Here is a 14,306-nt window from a genome sequence, read left to right as displayed (position 1 = left end):
ATGCTAGAAATCAATCTAAAATTTTCTGTAAAATTTTATTGTCTTTGTGTTCTTATGATGAGAAAGAGGAGGCTAGGTCAAGAAAAAGCATTAGGGTAGAAATAATTCTCTCCCTTTCTTTTATATAGACCGAATTACCAAATTAATTAGGAAAGATATTACTCTCCTAATATTCGGCCACTGTTGACCGAATTAAGGAATAAAATTTCCTTATTTTTGGTCTTTCCAAAAATATATAATATGTGTTGAATTGTCATCTAGTGAGGATCGAACCCATGACCTCTTGGTATGTGTACCCTCACTATTACCACTATGACACATTCAACTTGTTGATATTAAATACAACTGATTATATTTAATTACGAATTAACAGATTAATTCGTCCCAAACTATCCATATATATATTTAATTAAATATAACTTATTATATTTAATTTACGAATTGACAGTTAATTCGTCTAATCTTAATATTATTTAATTTTCATTAAATAATTATCTCATCAACACATTGACTAACTTTTTAGTCATTTTGGGCATCAATGTAATTATATTTCTATAACCACATTTCTCAAACACGTCCTATAGGTGTGACCTTTAGGGACTAGTTGATCACCGCCATCTGTATGATAATAACGTCAAACTTTCTAGCAAGCCAACCGTTATTAGGTAAACATTAATCAACTGATTAAATATACGAAGTATACCCTTGTGAACCTGTAAGAGATTTACAAATGTTATCACACTAATTTGTGGAGGACACAAGCTCCAACAATGGGGAGGTAGGAATAGTTGGTGGAGTTGGTGTTAAGAGTTCATGGTTTTATGTTTTATAAGTTGGGGCTTTGGTTTTGAGTTCTTAGTAGCTTTGTTGCGTCTTGACCGAGTTAGTATGTTTGTTTTTACGTATGGGTTGAACTTCGGGGACGAAGTTCTTTTTAAGGAGGGAAGACTGTAATACTACGATTTTATGAGTCCCTGGGTACTCTATCGAGTAAGGGTAGTTTGCAGTTTAAAATAGTTTCTGACCTGTAGGGTACTCGATCGAGGAGCCTCGGTACTCGATCGAGTAGGCAGCACTCGATCGAGTACGTCAGTTACTCGATCGAGTAAGTGTGTTTTACGGGGTTGTTTTGTCAGGTTTTGCTAATAACACGAGTTTAATATAAAAGGTTTCCGTCAGTTCCTTTAATCACTTTTATCCTTTCCAAACCTTTCAAAACAAAAAGGAGTTACGTAGTTATCTCTCGTTGCGTTGTTGGCAAATCCCCAAAGCTAGGAGTGTCGGATCATCTCGTTTTTTGCATCATAGTGTTCCTTGCGTCAGGGGTAAGATCTACATACCAATTTTATAGTATTTCGTTAAGTTTCGTTAAACCCTAATTTTGGGATTGGGGGTTTTCTATGTTTATGTTGATGTGGTAGTGATTGTGTGATTATGTGTATAGGAGAAGGGTTCGTTGAGGAAAGGTTTTGAGACAGCTGCTAGATCGTCTGATGTTTGTGTTGCATTCCAGGTAGGATTTCCTACTCAGTATTAGTCCCATAATGTGATGTTGATGTGTTGTGGTTGATTGAATAATATAGCAATTGTATTGTGACGGTTGTGATTGTGATTGTTTGTCTCTGGTTCTCGAGATGCGTTCTCGGCTGAGTGGGGTCACTTGCGGGAGTGGCTTCACGCCCTAGTTTTGCCCTTTGTGGAACCCGCCACGGAAGGGGGTGTGCACATTAATGGGACAGGGTTATCGCTCGGTATGATGAGCGGGGCTTAGTTGGGAACAGCTGCGCTCCCCCACTGGCAGGGCTGGTCCAGTGGACAGTCGGTGACGGAGATTGATTGGAGTGGGTGTGATTGTTTGTGTGACCGTTTGAGCTGCTTGTTTACTGTGTTGTTGGTTATATAAATTGTGTGATTAGTATTGACCCCGTTTAATGTTTTAAAAACTGTGGTGATCCATTCAGGGGTGGTGAGCAGTTATTGAGAAGGTATGATATGACGCGTATGGGATAGCTGGGATGAGTCATCACGTGGCAGTTAAAAGTCTTCCGCTGTATCAGACGATGTTTTATAGGTTTGATAGTTTTAGCAGTAGACCGTCTGAGAATCTTATATTTCTTTTTATCAGTTTTGGAGTTGCTATGTAATCACTTTAAACATTATTTACTTTTAAGTATGTTTCGTTATTGTCTTATGATTATGATTGCCTGGGGAAACCGAGATGGTAGCACTTCCATGCCTTAAGTGGTCCTGGTAAGGCACTTGGAGTATGGGGGTGTTACAGTTTATGTGTCGTGTTCTGACCTTTCAGAAAACGTTATAAAACGTGTTGAAAATGGGTATTTGAACCCGGTTTGATTTGAAGGGGTCGTTTAGACCGCATTTGTTGATTTGAAGAACTAGACTCGAATAATCATCATTTTTGGGATAATATTCGGTGTCGGGTTCGACTTGACAAACTTGACATGAATAGTTTTGAAAATAATTATGGACTAATCGTTTTAAGTCCATTTGAATGTTATTAGTCGATACTCATCATCGTACCCGGGTTAAAATCCGGCATGGTATGTAGAACCAAGGATGACTTTGTGTTGGGGACTAATATGCTTGTTTGAAAAATGTAAAAAAATGAAATAAAAGGTTTTAAAATATCTTTTAAATGTCATTAACCAAATATTATCACCGAAACACGGATTTAACCGTCATGGTATGAGGAACCAAGGGTGAAAAATGTTTTATGGTTAAAACAAATGAAATAAAATAAAAAGGGTTCGAAAGTATTTGGAATGGTAAAAACCGATTAAAAATATGAAAATGAATTAAAGGGAAATGACGAGAACAAACACGGTTGATCTCTGGTCTGAACACCCCATTTAGGCGCGGGTAAGCTGGCGACCTAAGGGGCTTCTGCCTCAGACCAAAACTCAGTTTTGGCTCGTTTATTCCAAGTTTTGGTTCATGTTATGCACGTTTTAGCATGTTATAGTCATGAAACAAATGAGAACATAATAAAAGAGGATTTTTACACCCTCATACTTACATGTTTGGTTATGGCGAGTGACCGACATAAGTGTAACAACTCGTTTGATCGGAAAAAACTCGGTTTAAAACCGTTTTGGTAAGTAAAAAGAGTGTTTTAATGTTAGTGATGGTGTAGTTGTCGAAGTGGTCGGTCAAGTGATTTAATGCACAATGACGGTACCAAACAATGTGTAAGGCTTGTATTTACGATCGGTAGGTCGTAATACGCGTCGGGTTGTGACTTAAGATGTCGAGTCGAGAATTTTAAGGGAGAAAAGAGGGGGCGGACACTCGCGTAAGTCTCAAATGGGTGGAATTTGAGTGGTATTTATTGGAGAACGAGTGGTTGTGTGAGTTTTGAGCGACGTGACCACTTGGGCTGCTCAAAGAGGCGCAAGCCCCGTCGCGGTTCTTCGAGTTGTGTTGTCACTTTCACAACAAACGCAATCATAATTTGTTCTATCCTAGGTTTTGTAGTCACATGTTTGGTACTTGACCAACATGAATGTTTTGTTTTTGGTGGCTGACTCGGTTTGACTCGTTGTTGGAGTCGGGATTTGAATTTTTGAGTCAGTTTTTTGTCCGGTGTCGGTTTTGACTCTAGTTAGTTTTATTGCGACCCCGTCGTCGTGCATTAAACACTCTAGGTATTTTTGAAATGTTTTGAAATGTTTTATTTCGAAATCGTTTTAAGTTTTCCGACGTAAAGTTGTACACAAACTGTCGATCAAACGCCGCGATTCCAAAACATGTTATAGTCCGATAATCATCGGGTTTTTGTTGGAGTCTCGATATATCGGGTATCTCTGAGCCCCCACTTTGACTGAGGCTTGGACAGGGCGAAAGTCAAAGTAGAGCCCCCAGGTCAATCGAAGATTACAACCTGAAGACCCAAGCGACGTCGAGACGGCTCGAAAGGATTCGGGCCAAGGACCGGCCGTCGGGAAGGGGGACGCCGAGGCGACTCGACGGTACGAGCCAAGGACCTATCGTCGGGAACAGTTTAGAGTATGTCCACTATCTATGCGGGTCGTTTAATGTCCGTTAGATTACGTACAAAGGCTCGCCAGCCATAAGAAGGAGTCATACCTGAGGCATCTTCGGATATGTCCTTGCGTGTTTGTGGACAAAGACTCACAGCTGTGGTAAGGAAATGTACCCGAGGCATCTTCGGGATCTGACCTTGAATGTTTGCGAACAAAGGCTCGCCAGCTGTGGTAAGGAAATGTACCCGAGGAATCTTCGGGATCTTTCCTTGGATGTTTGCGGACAAAGGCTCGCCAGTCATGACAAGGAAATGTACCCGAGGCATCTTCGGGATCTGTCCTTGACTGTTTGCAGACAAAGGCTCGTCAGCCATGACAAGGAAATGTACCCGAGGCATCTTCGGGATCTGTCCTTGGATGTTTGCGGACAAAGGCTTGCCAACCATGACAAAGAAATGTACCCGAGGCATCTTCGGGATCTGTCCTTGAATGTTTGCGGACAAAGGCTCGCCAGCTGTGGTAAGGAAATGTACCCGAGCCGTCTTCGGGATCTGTCCTTGAATGTTTGCGGACAAAGGCTCGCCAGCTGTGGTAAGGAAATGTACCCGAGCCATCTTCGGGATCTGTCCTTGAATGTTTGCGGACAAAGGCTCGCCAGCTGTGGTAAGGAAATGTACCCGAGCCATCTTCGGGATCTGTCCTTGAATGTTTGCGGACAAAGGCTCGCCAGCTGTGGTAAGGAAATGTACCCGAGGCATCTTCGGGATCTGTCCTTGAATGTTTGCGGACAAAGGCTCGCCAGCCAAGAGGCGGTCGATTAATGGACCATGGGAATAGCCGCGTTAAGTGGGATTGTTTTGAAAGTAGCGAACTCATGATGCCGCTGTGGAAATAGCGAATTTGAATTTTCATTATCACTGTTTTTGAAATGAGCGGGTTCCACGAGGAAGCCCCCTGCTGGTATTGGAAGGAATAGTGAATTGGGAATCTTCACCATTTGTCGTTCTTCTTCGAATTTGGAGTGGCGGTTTGGATCGCCGTTCGCTTGAATTTTGAAGGAAAATAGCAAATTTTAAATCTGCTATTACGTTTGAAGTGACGGTTTATATGCCGCCGTTGATATTTGATGGAAATGGCGAATTTGGAATCTTTACTATTAATTGAAGTGACGGTTTATGTGCCGCCGTTGACATTTGAAGGAAATAGTGAATTTGGAATCTTCATTATCAATTGAAGTGACGGTTTATGTGCCGCCGTTGACATGTGTGGTGAATATAGTGGAATTCAATTTCCCACCATTATTTTGAAAATGACGGTTTTAATTGTCGTCGCTTGAAATTTGAAGGAATAGCAAATTTGAATTTTCGCTATTATTTTTGAATTTTCGAAGGAAAATAGTGAATTTTATTTCACTATTATTTTTGAAGTTGGCGGTTTTGATCGCCGTTTGTTTGAAATTTTTGAAAATAGCGAATTTAAATTTTCACTATTTGTTTTTGTCTGTGAGAAAATGACGACTTTTGATATCGTCAATGAAAATCCGAATTTTGTTATGTGAAAATTGGGCTAAAGCCCAAAATTCGCTGAAAAAGCAAGTGGACACCTAATTGAGGCACGAGCCATCTTGCGAATCAAAGGGGCTTCCCTTTTTTCTGTAAAAAGACGTGAGGTTGGACTGCATCTCATTCATCATTTCGTCTTCTTCATATTTCGACAAAACAAGCCAAAATCGCCATTGTTGGACCTTCTAGCTCGCTTGAATTCGTGCCATCATCAACAATGTCATCTCAAGGTATGTATTTCCTCTTGAATCCATTTAAATTTATTGATCTTTAGCTTGATTGAATTAGGGCGGAATTTTACCCTAAAAAATCGAATTGGGCGTTTTTGATTGAGCCCATTTCGAGTGAAATTGATGCTTGCATTAGGTTAGAAACCTGTTTAGGAGTATAGGGGTGCTTTTAGTTCGCATTTTGGTCCCCGTTCCGGCTCCCTATGCTCGAAAAACGTGAGTGAGGCGAGAAACCGTCTCATTTCACAATGTCAAGTTTATTTGCTTGGATAGTGGGTCCCACTAGGTTGCATTGTAGTTGGGAAAACCCGTATTCGCCATTTATGGACCTTTGTTGGGTATTGTGGGCAAAATTGGATTTTTGCCTTTTGTGACGGTCTTATGTCTGACAAAATAAGCGTCTGTTTGAGCTTGAATTGAGTCAGTTTGCCTTGTAATGGACCTCATTGGTGTGATAAAATCACGTCTGCCTTTTTGCGGTCGTTCTTGAATTTTTGACCAGTTTGGGCTCAAATTAGCGTATGAATTGCCTTTTTGAGCCGTAGAAAAATACCCCATTGTGTCGGGAATGTATTTTGGTTTGTAGGCGGACCTTGTATGGGTCTCGGAATGCCTTTTTTTTTTATGGTTTTGACTCGTCTTTTGCTTGAAAAGATGGGCGAGTCGTTTTGTGTTTGTTTGTCTTTTTTTGTGAATTGTTTTGTTTGGTTGGATTTTGGGCGGGATTGCCCTTGTTTTGTATTGCAGGTTGTGTTTTTTGTTTGGATTTATCCATTTCATGCCGTCGTAATGCCGAAATTTCGGCTGACGTTTTTTGTGTTTGTTCTTTTGATCACAAGGTATCGTTTGGGACCTATGGGGTCCCTTGTTGAAGTTTTGGAGGAGAAATACGATCCTGGAGGGGGAGAGACGATTGTTTTTTGTTACAGGCTTGGTTGTGTCTCTGCCTGGCGGCCTTTGCCCGGCCAATGATCGGGTATCGATCGTTGGTCGTTGCCTGCGGAGGTCCGGACGTCCGATGAGTGCGGTTCAGTACGAGTGTGTTATCCCGTGTGGTTGATTTTGATCGCAGTTGAATTCAGCTGAGTGGGGTTCAACATCGGGGTAGTATCCGTTGTCCTGATCCCTTTTCACCCTCGAATTCTGACGATTGGAGGCCAACGTCGGGGTAGCGCGCTGAGCTACGAGTCTCGATTATCACGTCGTCCAAAATCTGCCAGGCACCATTTTTCTTTTTGTCGTGGAGCAGGAACGAGGTATTACCGTCATGGTAACCACCTCTGCTTCCGTTGCTGCTCCTCTGTCTCCTGTGTTGCTCCCTTTCTTTTCTGTTTGAGAGGATAGAGAGTGCTCAGTTCGGTAGGTGGCGGATAGCCCCCGGTTCGTTGTCTTAGGCCAGTGTCTGTATGATAGATGTCTGTACTGGACCCTGTTTGTATGGTCAGTTGTCCATATCAAACGCGTACCGGTGTATTTTGCGTGAGGCGGTTTGTATATATGTGTTTTTGGATTGTAACTCATTTTGTGATTTTTGGCTTTTTGTGTTGTGTTTCGGAGGAGCGATGTCGGCTGTTGATTCTCCTTTTTGCCTCGCACTGGTTCCTGCATCGTTAGTGTAGAAAAACAGGCAACAGATAGCACATATGCAAAAATGCAAATACATAAAAGCATTTGATTGAAAACACGTTAAGCATTTGATCGAAAACCAAAATCAACCAAGATGACTTGAAGTTAAAATTGAAATTTTGAAAAAAGAAATGAATTTTGAAAATTACTGCGACAAGTCGTCACGTTTGGACTCCCAAAAGGAATATGATTTGAAAATTTGAGCAATTAACTCGTGTCGTGAATTAAATTGCATCGAAACTATTGATTTGTGACTCGAATAATTCAAACTCAAAATGTCAGGATGAATTTTAGAAAACGATTTTTGCGAGTATATTTGATTTTTGATTTTTGAGGTCAAGACTCGAATTTGTGAGTGCTTGAATTTTGATGAAAATTGATGTCGTGTTATCAATTTTCGATTTTGATTTGATGGAAAATTGCGAAAAAGCGAAAAATTTTAGGATTTTCGACTGACATGGAAACGATCCGTCGAGGATCGGGATGACTAGCCCTTCCCCCCTTAAAAAAACAAAGAAAAATACGTATGTTTAAAGCTGCGTCATGGAAACCATGTCGGGTTTCGTAAAACGCGAAAGCAAGGGGATGTGAGTGTGAGAAAACACAAAATATCCTGAATCATCCCGAAGAGGTACGAGCTTCCTGGCTGGAGGTTTGAGGTGTCAGAAGGAAACACAAGTTGAAAGAGACAAGTCAACAACGGGAACCCTGGGGAAGCCTCAAAGAGGCGCGAGCAGCCTAGGGATGGAAGCCGGGCCTCCCCTTTTTCTGAAAAATGTGCTGGTCATTTTTGTATAAATAATGATGTTTGCGCTTCATTGTTTCATCATCCGAAACACAAAATCATCTCTACAAAACCTCTTCTTCTTCCACAAAAATATTTCATGGACACTTTTGAGAACGTGTTGCGACAATGGTGCCAGGATTTGTCGCCTCCCGAAAAGTATCAACTCGTTTGCATGGGAGTTGGTCAATTGTTGGTGCTTCGTCAAGTTAAGGTGCAACCTTCATTTCTTGAAGCATGTTCTCGGTTTTGGGATTCGAAACACCATGTTTTCGTTTTCCCGAAAGGTGAGATTTGTCCTCTTGCCGAAGAAGTTGGAGCCATTGGTGGGTGGCCGGGTTGTGTTCCGGTGCTTCCTCTGACTCGGTTGTGCTATAAGGAGAAATTTCGTTCCATGTTGGGCTTGTTAACAAACCAAATCAACTTTCTTCTTGCTCCACATGGTGTGGACATGTTGGCTCTTATCAACATCTTTTCAAACCGATTAGATGCTAATGTCTCGGAGTTGGCTGGGAGAAGGGCTCTTGCATTTTGCCTTGTCCATGTGTACCTCTTTGATGATGTCTTGAAGAAGGAGGGGCCAAAATGTTATGGTAGCATGACCCTCATTCATGTGATTGAGCAAATGGAGCATGGTAGAGATCCATCGTGGTTGGTGCATGGAGAGATCATCCAAGCCCTGGACAAGGAAGGCTCTTGTGGAGAAGCTCCCTCTTTCGGATCTCCGAGGATCCTTCAAGTGTGGCTCTTGGAGGGGCTAAGGTATGTAGAGCCTCCGGTTGATTCGTCTTCTTATTCCTTCCGTCACCTTACTAAGAGGAAGAAGTTGTACCCGGATAGTTTTGCTTCCACCGACGCCTATTGGGCCGCAAGATTGGCGGAGGAGGGTGGTCCTCATATCCGTTGGGTGGTGCCGTGGTGGCACTTGAGGTCCTTCACGGGGTTGCCCGCTTTGGGTGCTAGTCCTTGTTCTTTGATGGTGGTGGGTTTGAAGGTTGCTTCCTTCATTTATCCCGAAAGGCTCATGAGGCAAATGGGGAGTCAACAAAAGGTGCCCGCTCAAGATACTCTTGTCCAAGAGAATGTTTTCCGGAACTCCGAGCTTGTGGAGGTCTTCGAAAGGTGGTGGGCCACTCGGCCGCTGATGTGGCTAAAGTCGTATTACCAACCCAAAGTAAAACTATCTCAGGACTAACAAGAATAGCTAGTGATAAGACAGGTATCGAATCCACAGGGAGGCGGTAAAAGCTAAGTCTAAGAGTATTTAAGCTGTCTAGAAGAAACCGATTTCTGGAGGTTTGTTTGTTTTGATTCTATTAAACTAACTGCAATTAATTAAATGAAGGTTTAACGATATTATTAAAAGTCTAGGAATTAGGTTCACTAGGTCAATCAGTCGAGGATTATCAATCAATTACTAAATCTATCAAGTTGTTTAAGGTCATAAGATCGGTCGACTCCATTATGCCCTTTAGATTGATTCTAACATGCGGTCGCTATGATTAGATACTCTCTATTTGATTATCGAAGCCTATATCAATTCTAACCCGGTCGGCGATAGGATCGATTCGCTACACTAATTAATAACTCAGGCCTCAAGTTGATTAACTAGAAGAATTACAATAATCAAACAACAACTTTAATGATATCAATAGCAACTAATTGAGTTTCCCTTTTAATTAACCTAGATCCCCTTCTTCCTAGATGAGGGGATTAGCTACTCATAATTATAATAACAACAACAAATATGATTAAAGATGAAAACATGATTGAAAGCATAAAACAATAATGATTAATTAATGAGGAAAGATTAGTACCATATAAGGGAAAGATTAGGGTTCTAAGAGAGTTTTCCAGCAGTATCCAAGCAAAATATAACTTAGTCTCACAATAAAACACGAGTTTCTAATTTATAACAAAAGATAATCCTTTTAGGAAATTCCGGAAATTAGTCTGCCAGAGAGGATCATCGATCGAGTCAGAGGTGACTCGATCGAGGACAGCTGCTCGATCGAGTCAGTGGTGACTCGATCGAGGAACCTGCTTCACAGACGGTTTCTTCGCTTCTTTCACTTCTAGTCTTCGTACTTCCTCGTTTCCCGTGCCATGCTTCGGGTATTCTTCTGTGCCGTCACCGCCATGCTAATCTTAGCTTGATCATACTCGTATTGAGTCATTTCTGCATCAAAACACAAAATAGCGGCAGTATCGATAATTCATTGAAATAAAGCATATAAATGATATAATAGGCACGAAACGGTATGAAATATGGTATAAAGGGAGCTATAAAAGTATATATGAAAGTGATACATCAAACTCCCCCAAACCAAACTTTTGCTTGTCCTCAAGCAAAGCAATCAGGCCAAAACAAAGGACAATAAACATATGGTGAATGAATAACTCAGAGCAAATGTCTAGGCACATACAAGTCTCAGCTATCCATATCTATAACAAAGTAATGGCCGAAGTTGTGCTAATAAAACAAATTCAAAAGCACGGGTAATAGACTCACGCAGCTCTTACTCAAGATGTGACATGATACCGAGACTCAGCCGAATACTTTTCAACCTTGCAAGACAATTCTGTTGGATTCTCGCGGTTTCACTCATGCACTCATAATGAGTGATATATATGTAAGATAGAAAGAAATAAGACTCTCACTCAACTTATGAGATATGCATGCAATCTAATGTGATAAGAGATTCTCCAACTAATACGCATTCACGAAATAGACCAAGTACCTGTATCAAGGACAGAATGGTGGTAAAGTGGCATGGGTATAGAAGTGGCTTGTGCAAAAGCACGTATGGGTAATGTGAGGCTCAGACGGTAGTCGCAGCGCTAGACCAATAGCCAAATCTAATAAATAATAAAACAATCATCTAACTGGAGAAATAATCTCAACTTTGACAACATATGAGAGAAATGAAGAAGCTCTCCAAATGTGCATTAGACTCCAGAAATTACCACACACGACCTCCTAACATAAATCAATGAAGCAAACATTATTCATATTTTCTTTTTCCTTCTCTTTTCTTTCTCTTTTTTTTGCTTTCTTCTGAACTCTTTTTTCGAAGCCCTTTTTTTTTCTTTTTTTTTTCTTTTCTTTTGCTTCACAATACTTCTTTTTCAACATAAGAGGTCACACAATTGTTACAAAAAGATAGCTACTACCCACATGACAATAAAAGTCCCAACCCAACCAAAGTAGCTATAACAATAAGGCTCAAACAACTGCGATTGTCCCAAAAAGGTAGGCAAATTCTAGAATGTAGCTAAGAAATAGGATATAAAATGGCTACATGGTTCAAACGGGCTAACAAAACTGGGTAATGTAAGGCTTATTTGAACGATAAGAATCGCCTATCCACATGTACTTAATCAAATGAACGCGCAAAAGCTAAGAAACTAATGTCACACTTATGCAGTTTGATATTACATATACCACAAGGAGACCACACTCATCAGCCTAAATAACAATGAGACCGGTTTATTAATGTTCCCGGCCTAGGAAGCTCTAAAGACCTCAGAAATTTAAGTTGTTTACCAACAAAATAAAGTCAAGTCTACTCGGCATAAGGCATATTGTGACGGTCAAGACTTGAGTAAAGAGCTTTGTTTATCATAGCTAACAGGTCAAAACAATGTACATGAACAACTAAATGAGACTCAAATGCAAAGACAAAGCAAGTTATCATCATTGCTATACAATTCACCAAGACTCGACTCAAAATAAACAAAAGTAAATAAAAACATGTTTTTGTATTTTATAATTTTTTTTTTCAATTTTTTTTGAATTTTTGATTTTTCACACAACAATAAATAAAAGCACACAACAGAAATAAACACACTCCCCCAAACCTAAATGTCGCAGTGTCCTCATTGTGACGCCTACAGCACAGCAGTCACACAGAAATCCAGCAACCTATAGGACACCACTAACAAAGGGAAGAGGGTAAAAAGGAAATGCAATAAAAACAAAAAGAAAGATAATACCAGCTGTAATGCAGTAGCGTCCCCCAAACCAGCTGGAAAGAGAGGGATGTAGTGACCAGCTGTCACTACTGGGCGTCATCAGCAGTATCATCAAAACCATCAATCTCAGCATAAAGGGACATCAACCCAGGATCAGGAACGACACTGCGGCCACGACCTCTACCACGGGTGGGTCTCCTAACACGGCCTCGACCACGAGTGCCTCCAGTAGCAGCAGTAGTGGAAGTAGAAGCACTAAACTGGCCAAACGGGCCTCTCTGGGAGCAAGGGATACCGGTGTCCTCCGCAAAAACAGAAGTAGGCTGAGGGGGGCGGACTGGAGTGTAGAAGGGACGGCCTAACGCACCGTACTCGGTGCTAAACTGTCCAAACTCCGTAGGAGTCACTCCGTAAAGATGGAACACACGGCTATCGTCACCAGGAGTGGTGTAATAAGAAGGTGACACACCGCGATACTGCCCCCCGGAAGCTAAAGACATAGCCTCCATCTGTTCCCACATCCTTCTCTCTGTCAAAGCAGTGTTGATGCCCGTATGCATCCTCACCTCCCGTTCAATAATGGGATCAAAATGGTAACCTGGAGCATAGCCTGAAGTGGGATAGGCTGAAGGAGGTGGAGGAGGAGCAGGCTGGAAAGAGCCTGGCAGATGGGTAGTGGGTGCACGACGTCTCCGGCGCCCGCCGGTAGTGGTAGTAGTACTAGACCCAGGAAAAGTAACCAGAAGGTCCTCAGGAATCAGATAAGTAACGGGTGGGGGTCGCTCCACAGCCGTACTCTCCTCGAGGGGGTCGACAGCAGGTAAACCGGCGCAAGGAAGAAGCATGTAAGACTCACCCCGGACCCTCCAGTAATGGTCCTTCCCATTCTTGATATCAAGATAAGAAATGTCATAACGAAGGTGGTCATCATCAACAAGTGGCTCATAGTCAGCCATGGGCTCATATGGGTCATCACCCTCAAAATCACAAACAGCCCTAGCAATCTTGGTGACAAGAGCACCACAGTCAAGGTTCCCATACCTCCCAATCATCCGGTCAAAAGCAATACACACAAGAGCGGGGGGAGAGAACTGGAATGTCTCCTCCCTATAAGGATTCAAGTAACTAGCAAGGATGAGGACCTCAATAGTTGAGGTCTTGCTCTTGTCTGTCCGGCCATACAACAAATAGCTCAAATACCTCAAAAACATACGAAGACAAACGTGTTGGACGTCCAACAAAGCCATAGCACTGACGTCGGCATCCGCATAACCGGTAAATAATGGGAAATAACGAACAGCGGACAACCCACCAACACCATACAAGTCCCCGTCAATATGCTTATCTATTCCCAATATTTCAGACAGACGGTCAAAGGTTAAAGACCGTTCAACATTAAGCAAACGAAATTTGATTAGATGATCACTGGGAAGGTAAGTAAATGAGCTCAGAAATTCGAGAGTTAAAGCAGGGTAAGATAACTCGTGGAGCGTGAAAAGACCCTGTAACCCTATCTCATTAAACATGCCATACATAATGTCGTCTATCTTCAAAGTGCGCAAAATTTTCCTATCAACAAATCGAGTGGCACTCATAGACTTAGTTAACATATACTCAAACCTGTCCTTCTGTGCTTTGTCACAGAATTCGATGAATGGGTAATCGTCTAAAGGAGACAAGTCGTCCTCCGAAGACACAACTTCTTCAGGAATTACCTCGGGTTGCTGAATCGGGGCTCTCCTTTCTCTAGTCCTCTTATTTCCTTGCCTAGAAGTCAACATAATCTACACAAAGGCAAGTAGAAAATCAAACTTCAACCTTAGCATAAAAACAGTCCCGTTTTTGGCAATAATGGGTCAAAAAAATCAATTTTTAAGACTCCAAATGACAATGAAAGCATCCAAAAACTTAGGGGAACATGAGTACGTATCAAATATGGAAGATTCCAAGCAATAGAATACAATTCTAACCAATTTAATGCAAAATTTCTACCCGGATTTTGAAGAACCCTAATTCCCAAATAAGCAAATTAGGCATGAATTTCAACAATTAAGGGGCTAGAAAGCAAGGAAATAGCAATTGTATACTAGCAATGGAAGATTCAATACAATTAACTCAAGTAATA

Source organism: Silene latifolia, chromosome 2 (genome assembly GCF_048544455.1).
Source record: "Silene latifolia isolate original U9 population chromosome 2, ASM4854445v1, whole genome shotgun sequence".
In the NCBI taxonomy this organism is placed as follows: Eukaryota; Viridiplantae; Streptophyta; class Magnoliopsida; order Caryophyllales; family Caryophyllaceae; genus Silene; species Silene latifolia.
This window is presented reverse-complemented; position numbering follows the sequence as displayed.